Source organism: Aquila chrysaetos, chromosome 3 (genome assembly GCF_900496995.4).
Source record: "Aquila chrysaetos chrysaetos chromosome 3, bAquChr1.4, whole genome shotgun sequence".
Classification (NCBI taxonomy): Eukaryota; Metazoa; Chordata; class Aves; order Accipitriformes; family Accipitridae; genus Aquila; species Aquila chrysaetos.
This window is the reverse complement of record NC_044006.1, coordinates 75016632-75029017: the sequence shown is the minus strand read 5'-3', so window position 1 is coordinate 75029017 and position 12386 is coordinate 75016632. Positions and strand designations below refer to the sequence as shown.

Below are 12386 nucleotides of genomic sequence, written 5' to 3'. Positions count from 1 at the left end.
TGGAATGTGGAATAATTACAGAAAAACAGAAAATAAACCTAAAGGGACCTGGGGAAGTCATAGAGATTATTCACTGCACCCAGGCAAAATAAACCGTAATTAAAATATCTAAAAGGAATTTGGAAGTTCTTATTGTCTGCTACATTCTTCTTAGCTGGACAAAGGACAAGAAAAGTACCTTACAGTACAGTACATACATTCTGCATGCTTGAGTTACAGAGTAAAGGTCCAGAAACTTCTTTATGTTTCAGTCATTTCATAATTTTTGACTTGCAGGTATTGTGATAACATCAGTGTCATATATAAAGATGGTAACAAATTTCTTCACGATATTCTGAGAATGAACAGAAGTCATATTACTTAGCAGATATAAAATTAACCCCTACTGTAAGACCCAGTTAGATGTAGAAATTATTTATAGGCATAGGTATGTATTTATACAGGTATAGAGAATAGATATATATTTACATATATCCTCAGATAGATTACTCTGTCCATAGACTAACTGTTTAGGGTATGTGTAGAAGAAAAATTAGAAAGCCCACAAAAAATGCTCCATTTGTAACCCAAGTGAGAAATCTTATTCATGTCAACAGAAATGATCAGCTATTGTAATCATACCATTTAATTTTCTTATCAGTTTTCATTCCAGAAGAATAATGGGAAACAAATCAGTGATTATGGTATATCCTGTATGAAGACAATTATGAAATAGTTCTACCGACTGGGAGTACTGTATTTAATTCTGTTCTAGCTTATTCAATTATGATAACAATGGGCTCTGTTTTAAGTAGTTTGCAGGTTAGCAGAGACAAGGTAGAATTATATTAGTCATTTGGCTATATGACCAAAAACCTGGAGCAGAGTCAAGTACTTTCATGTCTTGGGAACAAAGATGAGGCATGTTCTCAAAAAGTATACAAAAGTCCTTCAGCACATTTTAATTAATTGTTTGTGGTCATTATTTCAGTTTGGCTTTGCTCTTGTCATGTGGTTTGGGCATCTCGTTACACACTCTAATAATTGTTTTCTCTCCTAAAGCATTTAATTGTGCATTGATTTCTATTTCAAATAATTTTTTTCACACGGGTCCTGGTTATTCATTCAATTATGGATTATTCTAACCTTGCCTTTTGTTTTGGTTGTGATTTCTAGCTGCGTTGTTTCACTGTGCTTCCTTTGATTTGTTTTTCTGTAAAGGAAAAAAAACAATCAACTCTAGCAACTGTGTGAGCATAAAGTGTATGGCTTGATTATGAAAAGTGCAAGCTGCTATGGAAAAGCAGGTATTCAGGAAGTCTGAATTAGCTTTTAGGGTAATCAGAAAGGCAAGGAAAAGGATCAATAAGAAGAGCACCTCAGGTGCTTGTCCACAAGACTAAACTATCTGCTCTTGAAGGGTGAAAACTGCACCATCTAACTTCAGACATGTGCCTTACCTGGCAAAGCTAGTTGGGTAGGGTTCCCACTTGGTTTACTCAAAAGAAAAAAAAAAAAAAAGCGCCAGACAATAAAATCATAAATGTGAATTATGGAGAAAGGAAATCCAGGACTGGGAGGTGAAATAGGCAGCTAAACTCTTAGAGATTATGGATACGCCTTGAGTGGGGACTCAGCTTGCATATTAAGCCACCTTAATTTAGGTGTTTTAATATGCAAACTGAATGTAAATCTCAGTATCTATCAACTGCACAAGGAGCCTTGGGAGACTAGCCAGCTAATTTAGCCAATAAGTTAGATGTCTAACATCCGGTGATGCAATTGTTCCCCAAGGAGACCATTTTCCCCTAAATACAGAGCCCCGTACAGTTCTCTTTACTGAAAGAGGTGTTGAAAATGCCTGTTGAATTCAGTGGGCGTTGAAGTTGCGGATTGACAGCAGCAGAATTACCCCCGGCGAAAGGCGAGAGCTGTGCCTGATGCTGACCGCAGAACCCTCCCCCCGCCGGCTGAGTATTTGCTGCACTTATTTTGTCAAAGGGTTTAGTTTAGGAATTATCAAAACCTTAAAAGTGTGATTTGTTAGTGATCTTTTCACAAAACAAGCTGGTGGTAGCTATAAATATATTATTAGCTGAGAGGTGAGTCTGTTTCGATATTTCCGCATGGCTTGAGGCTCAAAACTACCCTCGTTAAAAGCAAAAGTGCCTCTAAACTACATGTTTACAGTATGGTGCAAGAGGCAGGTAATTACTTTGATTCATCTGTAAATCATTTATAAGACACTATGTATTCATTGAGCTGTAAAAATCATGAGCCTTCAGGGCATCCAGAAGCAAAATTCAGAAATGAAGAGGAAGAAAGATCATTTATTTTAACTGAGATCAATCTGCAGTCTGGATGGCAAGTTTTCTAAATTCTATTCCTTTCCAACTATCTTGCGGGGATAATGCACATATTTGAAAACATAAACAAAACCAAAAGCTGGCTTAGAATTGGACTCTAACTTTCAATGTTCTTGTAGATATGAAAAGAGGAAAAAACAGATCACACATCAACAGAAGAGAAAGTATACTATCCTACTTCTAAAGTATCTGAAATTAACAAATTATCTTAAATTATATATCAAAGATAACCTAGTTGAATCAACTTTTTTCCTCCTTTCTTTTTTTTTTTTCCCCATGGAGGAGCCTACATGTCCACTTTAAGCAAACATTCTGCTTTCAGCTAGCTAATGCGAGATTAATGTCACCTTTAGACTTCAGCGTGGTATTGCTAAAGTGTTCCTGCAACACAGAATAACCTATTTCTGTGGTGGAATTCATATTAGAAAATGAAATCTCAAGCTGGGAAGCATAACAACAGCACAAGCCAAGTTAATTTTTTTCTAGTATAGCATGCAAAATTCAACACATTAAGCTTTATGGCCCCCAAAACAAAACACGTGAGAAGAGTTCTTCTTTGCTTCATTTCTTTTACAAAAAGCTGGAAAACTGCATGAAATTGAGAGATTTTTCCCTTTTTCCTTTCCTGTTCCTTATATCTCACAGGAGGAATTTGGGGAAGGAATTGCACATTTTCTTTTCTTCCCTTTTGCCAGGAGCAAATTACCATGCACATTCTGAGTCAGCAGTGCTGGCTAGCAGCTCATGGGCAAAGCCAAGGATCTCCCTTTCCCCACCCCCATCCTTCCTTGCCCAGAAACTAAAAAAAAAAAATACAATGAATATTGGGCATGCAGATCCTGCTGCTGTGCTCTTCCAGTGATGGAAGAGGCCGTGAAGTTCAGCAGATACTGCAGGGCTGTCTCCACTTTCTAAATCTTTTCATCATCCTTCAGAGGAGATCACAATCTGATCCATTGTAATTTGCAACAAAAGAAAGGGCACAGCTTAAGTGTCTAATTAAGCAGAAATATGAAGAACTTTGTGGAAAAAAATAGGGCTTAGTAAGGGATTAGGGAGTCGATATTTAAGGTGTTGTTATACATGTAAGTTACTTTGCACTTCTGATTTTGAAGGTAAGTAAAACTGAGTTATCTAATTTTTGCCATGGTGAGAGGAGTACATACCTATGTTTTTCTACCACTTAGCAGATGGAGTACTTAATAACTTGTTATAGAACTGTAACTTGCTTGTCTGTCTGAAGATGATTTAACTTACTGTTCTTCAGTTTTATTTTGCTGAGGAAAAATCAATATGCAAAACCTGTCAGGAGTCCAATTCAATTGCATGTATTATTGAGTAGGCAGTTTCCTGTGATGAAGTTCTTGGCTTAAGTTTGTACGGTATATTAAGAAGTGGTGGATGTAGCTCAAAATAAGATGAAACAAGAAATGAAATAGTACAGCTGGGCATTTTTAGTCGTTGGCCACCTATGTGAAAATATCAGTGCTTGGTGAAGTCTCATAAGTAAAAAAAAGATTCACAGAAAAGAACAGGCTAAGAAAACTCTCTCGAGTCTTTGGTCTAACAACACTTGATCAATGACTAGAGCTTCCCAAGTGATCCTACAATACACACGGATACCAAAAGGAATGATTCTAAAGATACGAAATGTGGTATGTCAGAATGTTCCTCCAGAAGCCCATACACTGGTGAAAAGGAAGTGATTCTTAAGAGTGTAGAGAAAATCTTCCAATTGAAGTTATTAACAAAAAGCCATTGGATTTTGTTGTAACGCCTTCTTGTTCCCATCACATTTACTTTTCTCCCACTAGTGGTCTAAGTGCAGGCAACCATCCTCATCAACAAAGCAAGCAGTAACTGGCAAATGTGCTTTCCAGAGTGGAATTCAACTGTCCAAGTGCCAACATCTACATTTGAATAGCCCTCAAAATTTTTGTAGGAATAGATAGAAATAGGCAGTCCTAGAGAACAATGTCTCTCATCTGAAAGCAGACATTTGAAATAAGTCTGATGAGTCATTCCCTCAAAAAGCCAACTTTTGTCCATTGACTGAGAAGGCAGCTTTGGGACAATAGCCGAGATAAAAATACCTATGGAATAGAAATCTCAAGTTCCATGAGAAAAACTTCATGCCGTCTCACTGCAAAAAAAAAATCCCTGATATTGTTCTTATCTTCATATCAAAGTACAGAAGAATAACGACAGAATTTCAAACAATGCCACTTTCATCGCAGGCTCACAAAAGTCCCATTATATCCCAGAAAATAAGGTCCAACCTGTTCACTTCCTGGGCTGTGCCACTGCTAAGCCTGGTAAATCTACCTCTGATGAGAGACTGAATGAAGGATTGGATAGAAACAAAGCAGAAATGGAAGGACCCTGCATGATGCTTGATGACTGACATTGTCTTCTCATGCAAATGATCTCTCTGCAGCAGGTCCCAGGCTGGAGCATTGCTTCCCATACACACTTCTCTTGGAAAAGCTTTGTGCGTTCCACAAGTTCATAGCCTGTCAGCTGATGCAAAACCAGTGTCACACATTATGTCTCTGCTCTAGTGTCTGTGCTTCTGCCCAACACAGAGCCAGAAGAAGGAACAAGGATCCTGTCATTGCCAGCAACAGGAAACATCATTCCATATGGGGAGCTATTGTGGGGTAGACTGGGAACTGGCAGGTGTATTACAGATCCGTCATCATACCAGGGTGATAAAACATACCCTTAACACAGCCAAGAATCCTACTTGCAGTCTGTATTGGTAGATCCTATTATATTCACTGGCTGTACTTGATGAATTCATTAGCAACAGAAGCCCAAACTAGAGGAATTAAAGAAAGGAACAACATTTGTATTTTGTCTTTACTAAATATTAGCATATGTACCAGTATCTTTTACATCCTTCTAGGCTTTTATAAGCTCAAGCAGAGATCATAAATTATTGCTGTATTGTCCTTTCCTAGCCTTTGGGTAATTTGACTAATACAACCAAACTCTGTGGATGCGTGTGTGCCGTAATCTTGTAGTTTCTCTGTCAAAAACAACCAAGCATGTCTCTCTTAGCCAGTGCTCAGAATACTTCACTTTAGTAATCTTTTTTTTTTATTATTTGTCTCTACAATCAATGCAGAAAGCTAGGCATTTTTTCACAGGCTGAGTAACATCCTTCAGCAAACAAACCTTCCTTCATTTTTTTAGAGGACTTTTAGGAAACATGACTGGTTCTCTGGAGATGCCTATCTCTTTCCATCGAGATTCGTAGAATCATAGAATCACGGAATGGTTTGGGTTGGAAGGAACCTTTAAAGGTCATCTAGTCCAACCCCCTGCAATGAGCAGGGACACCTTCCACTAGACCAGGTTGCCCAAAGCCCCATCCAACCTGACCTTGAATGTTTCCTGGGATGGGGCATCCACAATCTCTCCGAACAACCTGTTCCTGTGTCTCACCACCGTGATTCAGCGAGTCCTATAGGTCTTTAGGTTCAGACTAAGAAACCTAAACATAGATGTCTGTACGCAAACAGAGGTGGGCTTTAGCTGCCTCAGTGCATGTCGCTAGGGCCACCTGAGCTATTAGCTGACCTCCTGCTTCTATTCCAATACTGTGACTCCAATAAGTCTGTGAGACTTCCTTCAGCGCTGTGTGGGTGTCTCAAACACCCAAGGCATCTCAAATGGCACTGAATATCTGTCTCTATACAATAAAACCCTTTCCCCAGCATCTCAGCTTCCACTATAGTGCACAAAGTCAATGTATTTACTGAAGCCCTGAAAGTAATTCCAGTGATAAAATGAAGATGTCTGTGGGTAATGATCTGCACTTAGAAGTTTTCCGGTTTTCATCTCCGATTATTGCGGGAGCCTGGGTGACTAACTTAGACTCAACATGGAATTTTTAGGTAGTTACATCAGGTATTTCCACTGTAAGGATTTAATTTTTTTTCAAAAAGATAGGTTTTCATTGCAATTTGAGATGCTTCAGGGGATCAAGTTGCTAGTCCAGATAGACACAGATCTTCTGTAGGCCCCATGTCAGAATGTCTTGATACGCTAAGGAATCTAGAGACACTTGCTGGTTTTGTGCACCTGAATCTGGTCCTAAAAATCTCCAAAGTAATTCTCTAATTCTCCTGCTTCAGGAACTTATTGGACACTAGAATGCAATTTACATGCAAAGTCTAGGGTTCACTTAGGATTTCTCTGAAATGTAGTCACTGCCAGCGCAGAGAAATTCAAAGTCAATCAGTGCTGTCTTAATCCATGTTCCATCACTAGAAATAAAGATCCTAGAAACCAGTCAACTGTGCCATTGATTCCAGCAAGAATCGAATTCACTCTCTTAACTGCTGTTTTTCTCAGTGAGACTAACAATCTAAAGAAGAAATAAAGACTCACCTCTGTCAGAAAATACAGCAGACAGCTGCAGAATATGCCGTGGGAATAGGAACAAAAGAGTATTTTTGCAAAATTCCCTTTTAAAAGAATATCCGGTTGTCTGACACCTGACACTCATTTTTACAGAAATAGGACATGTTTTTAGGACCTTCATGAAAATACAGTTTACATGCAAGGCAACACTTTAATTCAGCATTGAAATGCATCTGCTTCTGCAGAAGACTGCAGCAGCTGCCTGATGGGATATAGCACAAGCACATGGTTTAAAAGGAGCTGCAAAGATCTGATGAAAATCATACTAAAATCATAGATAGTCACTCAGTTATAATTCAGATGACATGTTAATAGTCTTTTGGGGATTCTTTTCTGCCACGGTACTATAGACATTAAAAAGTTAAAAATGATTGTAAGTTGTCACAGCTTCCAGCTGTCCGTGACTGAAGATATCGACAGATCACGGCAGCACAGGGAAAGACCACAACTCATTTCATTGCATAAGTTTTACTGCTGTTCATTGTTTATTTTTTAACAGCTGTGACCTCGTATATCATGCTTGCAATTAAATGTAATGATCACAATTGCAGCTTGGGGTAACATGAATTAAAACAATCCCCCTGCCCCACGGGTAAGATCCATTGCAAACACTTCTACTGCACTTTGCATTTGAAAATGGTCTTTTAAAAAGAAAGAAAGAAACAAACAAACCAAAACCAAAACATAAAACCAAATAAATAAACATATGGGGCAAAACCCAACTTACTGATAGCCTCTGCATACACTATAAAGAAGCTGTCCCTGTTTACTCTAGATCAGCCTCTCATTGCACATCATGGATGCCATGTAGCGGAAGGGAAGATTGGGCTTCTTGATACTATTTAATTCCAGACAAAAAAAGAGAGGTGGTGTGGTTTAATGAACTAGCTGTCACCATAGAAACAAGGAACTCACAAGTGGAAAAGTGTAAATAATTGATATTTTGTTTCGATTGCTAAGCAAAGAAAAAGGGAAAAAAAACATTCCATTCAATTTAGTAAGATTTTTTGCCTTTCTTTTGGCTGACATGAAATAAGAGAGAGTTAGGCAGTCAGACAGGAAGTTTTATTTTTAGCTTCTTTTTTTTAAATTTTAACATTTCTTTATTTTTTAACACTAATTAAATTTAAGTAGCAATACTTCTGAAACAATGTTCTGTCGTGAAATGTCAATACATCTTTATTTTCCACATTTGTTGATGATTTTTTTCAGCCTAAATTATTTCAAAATTTAACCTAAACCTGCGTTTTTCAATGACTAAACTGCTTGCAGAACAGTACTTTTATTCAGTCCTGCTCCCAGAAACTCATCTTCTCTGAGTCAGTATCTTACCCAGTTGCCTGGACAAAATCCATTTCACCTTTTATTTTCTTTTGACTTCTGTTCCTGGGTTATTAAAGAAGGACTTCCTGGCAGGTCTGGGGATTATGAAAGTTATAGCTTAGAAAGAACAAGGTAGGAATTATTACAATGAGTATATTATGGGATGGAATAGTAGCTCATACACATGCTTTGCAGTTAATGGTGTTTTCAGAGCTGTAGGCGTTAAATTCCAGTGCTTTTCTTTCCCTTCATTTCCCATCTGAATGGAAGTCCAGGAAATGCTGAGGAGATGACTAAACTTAGGTATATTAGCAGGGCTTGCAAAGGAGGCAGTCCTCATTTAAACCACCAAAACGCTGCTGAATGTGTTAGCAGAATGTGTTCATGCTGCCCAAGGAGATAATAGAAATTTCTGCTCCATTACAGCAATTTTTGCATCTTTTCTCTGAGTCATCTTAACTGACCGTTCCCAGGCTGATGATCACCTCAACTAAGCTTTAACTATCTTAGGGAGTCCATACAGCTTAACTTGTCCTCCAGCTTCCCTCTTGAGTCAGTAAGAGACAAAAGCGTAAGGCCCTTGGAGTTACAACCAGGTGAGATAGAAGCCCACAAGGAAGCAGAAGACAGCTGAGAGATTCTCTTTGTCAGCGCATGCATGTGGCAAGCGTGGATGTGCAGGCTGCTGAACACCTGCCTGTCCTTTGAGGTCACCACTCAAGGAAGCATTTATTGCAAAACTTGCTCACACAGGTCTAAGTAAATCTACTACAGTTGAGTGCATGGATGGCATGAAGAAGACACCTACATATCAAAACATCCCATGGTAAAAATCACGGTCCAGATTTTTTCAGGTAATCCAGACCTCTAGCATGACCTAGTCAGTATAACAGAGCCAGATGCTAAAGGTAGGATTTATCTGAAAAAATGTAGACATCTACAGTGTAAATATTTATAGGTGAGATGGTCACCCTTACTTCCATACATGTCCGTAATAAAAAAAAAGGCATCATCTAATCTACTTTGAGGATGAAATGAATTATGTCTCAAGCTCTACTTATTAGATATCCATAGCTACAAAATGAGTAAGGTGACTTGCTCATTTGTAGTGTAGATGCATTTGCAGGTATCAACACTTAATTAGATGAACCCCATGCTAAGTGTACATGACCCAGGAAACTGTCATTAAGTGTGTGAGTAACTCCTGTGCCATACTTTCCTAGTCCCAGTGTCGGGAACAGGTGAGCAGAGTCTGGATGGAAAAAAAATAAAAATGAAAAAGGGTGCATATGGATCAGCAGTGAGCTTTATCAATTCTTATCTGGCAGAAAGTCCCTTGAGGACTTCTGACAGCTACAAGAGGGTCCAGCAGGAACTGGGGTAGCTCTACGCTAGAACAGGGACAAAAACTCGAACAAGGGAGATTGGAAACACAGATGTAAGAAATAGCCTGGCTCCACTGCCTAGAGAAGTTGAGCATGAAATAATCATTCCCCTCCTTCCTTTCTTTTCTGACTTTGGCTTTCATTATTTCCCTTTATCACTTTAATTCCCACTCCAGAGCGAAGGAGTCAGATTCCGGGTCCTGCTGTGATTTCATTTTCTTCAAATTCTCTTTTTCATTCAGGCTGTAGGTGGTGGCTGAACAGGGATGGACACATAGGGTCAGCACATGCCCCTTATTTCTTTTCATATAAAGGCTCCTGAAGAATTTAAAGCATTTAAGAGGAAGAAGCCATCATAAAACTCATGGAAAAAAAAAAAAAAAAAAAAAAAAAAAACCAAACAGAAAATCTCAAGGCAATCATTGTCTCTGAAGCATTATAGGCATTACACAACAGCAGGAGAGAAAACAGTGCTGTGAAGAATAAAACAGTGATGAGCATAACATCTGGGCATGAGAGGTAGAGGGGGAGGGAAAGGGGAAAACATCAGAGCCCTGACAAGCCAGGGCTGGATGCTTTCCATAATACAGTGCCAGCCTTCCTCTTCAGGACCTGTGGTTGCGGTCGCAGCATGAACGTTGTGCTTGTGTTGGACCTCACCCAGAGGAGCTCTGGGGTACCATTTAGTTTATGTCTGTGTTCACAGACGCTGAACACAGCAAGGGGGCAAAGCAAAGGCAGGAGAGTTGAATTATTGCAAAATGTAGGAACCCATAAGATGTTCTTCCTCTTTTGACTTCAAAGTGCATTGCTTTCCATACAGTACTTTTAGGCAGAGGAAATATCAGTGCAGAAGACATGGTGTCTAAACAGGAGCAGAGAACCTACTATTACTGTTATTGGGTTTTGCACCATGTGGGCACCATGGAGTAGGATTCATGACCTGTAACGTTATTGTTCTAGATACTGTAGAAATCCAGATCACAAAGACTGTTCCTGTCCCAGATTCAAGTTTTAGATGTGATCATCTGACTTTGTGTCACCTGCAACAGAAGAATGTGGAGCTACCTTGCTTACAGAGGTTACTGTAGTTCAGTTTATTTGGTGGATTTTTTGTAACTTGAACATGTGACCAAGTCTCTACAGACTCCCTAAAAACTCACGGTCCTATTTTATAGCCTGCAGCCCCTCTGAGGAGAAATAAATCCTCAGAAAATTTATAAATTGAATTGTTCTATGGAAATTTGCATGCAGAAGTGGTCAAAGGCTTCTCCTTGCTCTTGAATAAACAGAAGTTTACTCACCAGCCAGGAGGGATTTCTTCCTTCTTTCAGCTGTTTCTGACAAGCAAGGGAATTATTTCCTCTGTTTCTTTCTTTGAAGGAAACAAGCTAATATATTTCTCCACTACCTGCCATCATTAGTAAGTCTTATCGCTAGAGATGAATAACAAAAAGCAAATGTTGGGCAATTTTCACTTCTGCCAAGTGAAAAATAGGTTGTCTGCAGCAGGTGGAAATTGAGAGGAATCAACACACTGCAGATATGACTGCTTAATTTATGGGCAGTTACTACCTCCTCAGGGAGTTTCGTAATGAAACTTCTGCAAACAATGCTTGGTAACTTAACCTAAAAGCTACCTTCAGCTGTAGCGAATAGTGATCCATTCCAGTAATAGACCAGGAGCAAAAGTGCTTTTGGAGTAAACAGATACCTGCAGTATTTTCCCAAATACCGTGGAGTGTGAATCCATCATGTTTGGAGTATCCCATGTTGATACACCTCTTGCTAGCAAGCAGCAGCAAGGTGTCATTCAAAACAGAGTAAGTAGTATCTCAATGACGTTGAGCAAACAGTAAGAAGCTGGTAGAGCTCTGTTGATGTCCCATCCTTTAATTACAGAGATAAGGTTTTGCTGGGAATGAGGGTGGCAGGATCTGGCTTGAAATAAGTATCATGTAACGAAAGGTGAGTCTGGAAGGTCAGGACTTAAAGGGGATAGAGTGGAATGCTATAGTCCCAGAGATAAAATGAAATGTATGTAAAACATGTCTACAATAATTAAAAAAAGGTAGAGGGAAAGGGCAACAAACTGGATCCATGGAATGAAATGGCTTTCAAATAAGAAATATGCCAGAATTCTTCACTGGGAAATACATGTCTTTGAGGGGATGTGGCTTCTTTACCCAAAGCCAAGTAAACTGTGGAACTTGTTGCCACAGGATGTGGTGAACAACTAAAAGATGCACAGTGAGCCTGGGAAAATCTTCTTTACAGTGATTCAATCCAAAACTACTGGGGGAACAGAATAAAGAGCAGCTGGGTTGTGCTGCTGAGCTAGTGCTTGAAAGGATTCAGTCCCTTCCTGCTTGAGTGGGTGATACATTTTAATCACATTGAGATGCAAAAGCCTTTCCAATGGCTCTGGACCTCCTCTACCTCTGAGCTGTGCTCTTTGAATTTGGAACAGGCAGGGGGGAGGAGTTCGGTCTGAATAGTCCCCCAACTACCAGGGTTATTCTGGATTTGAGTGATAAAGAGCAAACTAGCTGGTGAAATGGTCTCTTCTGACCTGGGAAAATCTGTGAATTCTTGAATCCAAATAATAGTCATTGCCTAATCATAAGAAGTAGGGCTCATGGTCAGCTTCTGACATCATTCTGGGGGTAGGGGAGGAGAAACAGGTTTTTTCCCTTTTGTCTTTGCTTATGCCACTTCAGGACCAGGGAAGAATTGGGAAGCTCTTCTGTAATGTACAAAGAGGGTCTCAAAAACACATGGGGCTCAAATGAACTGCCCGAAGTACATGCTTTCCTCAGTGCCACCAAACCACACAGTTCCTTTGCCCAAAGCTGGAAAACAACAAAAATGAGCTTAGGCATGAGATAAATAGCAGGATGCT

General features: G+C 39.4%; 1 protein-coding gene across 6 annotated transcripts in view; it reads right to left on the bottom strand.

The window, feature by feature from the left end:
• The window catches only part of ADCYAP1R1 (ADCYAP receptor type I), a 142513-nt gene that overhangs the window by 67476 nt on the left and 62651 nt on the right, over positions 1 to 12386 (bottom strand). The gene's annotated exons all lie outside the window — the stretch shown is intronic.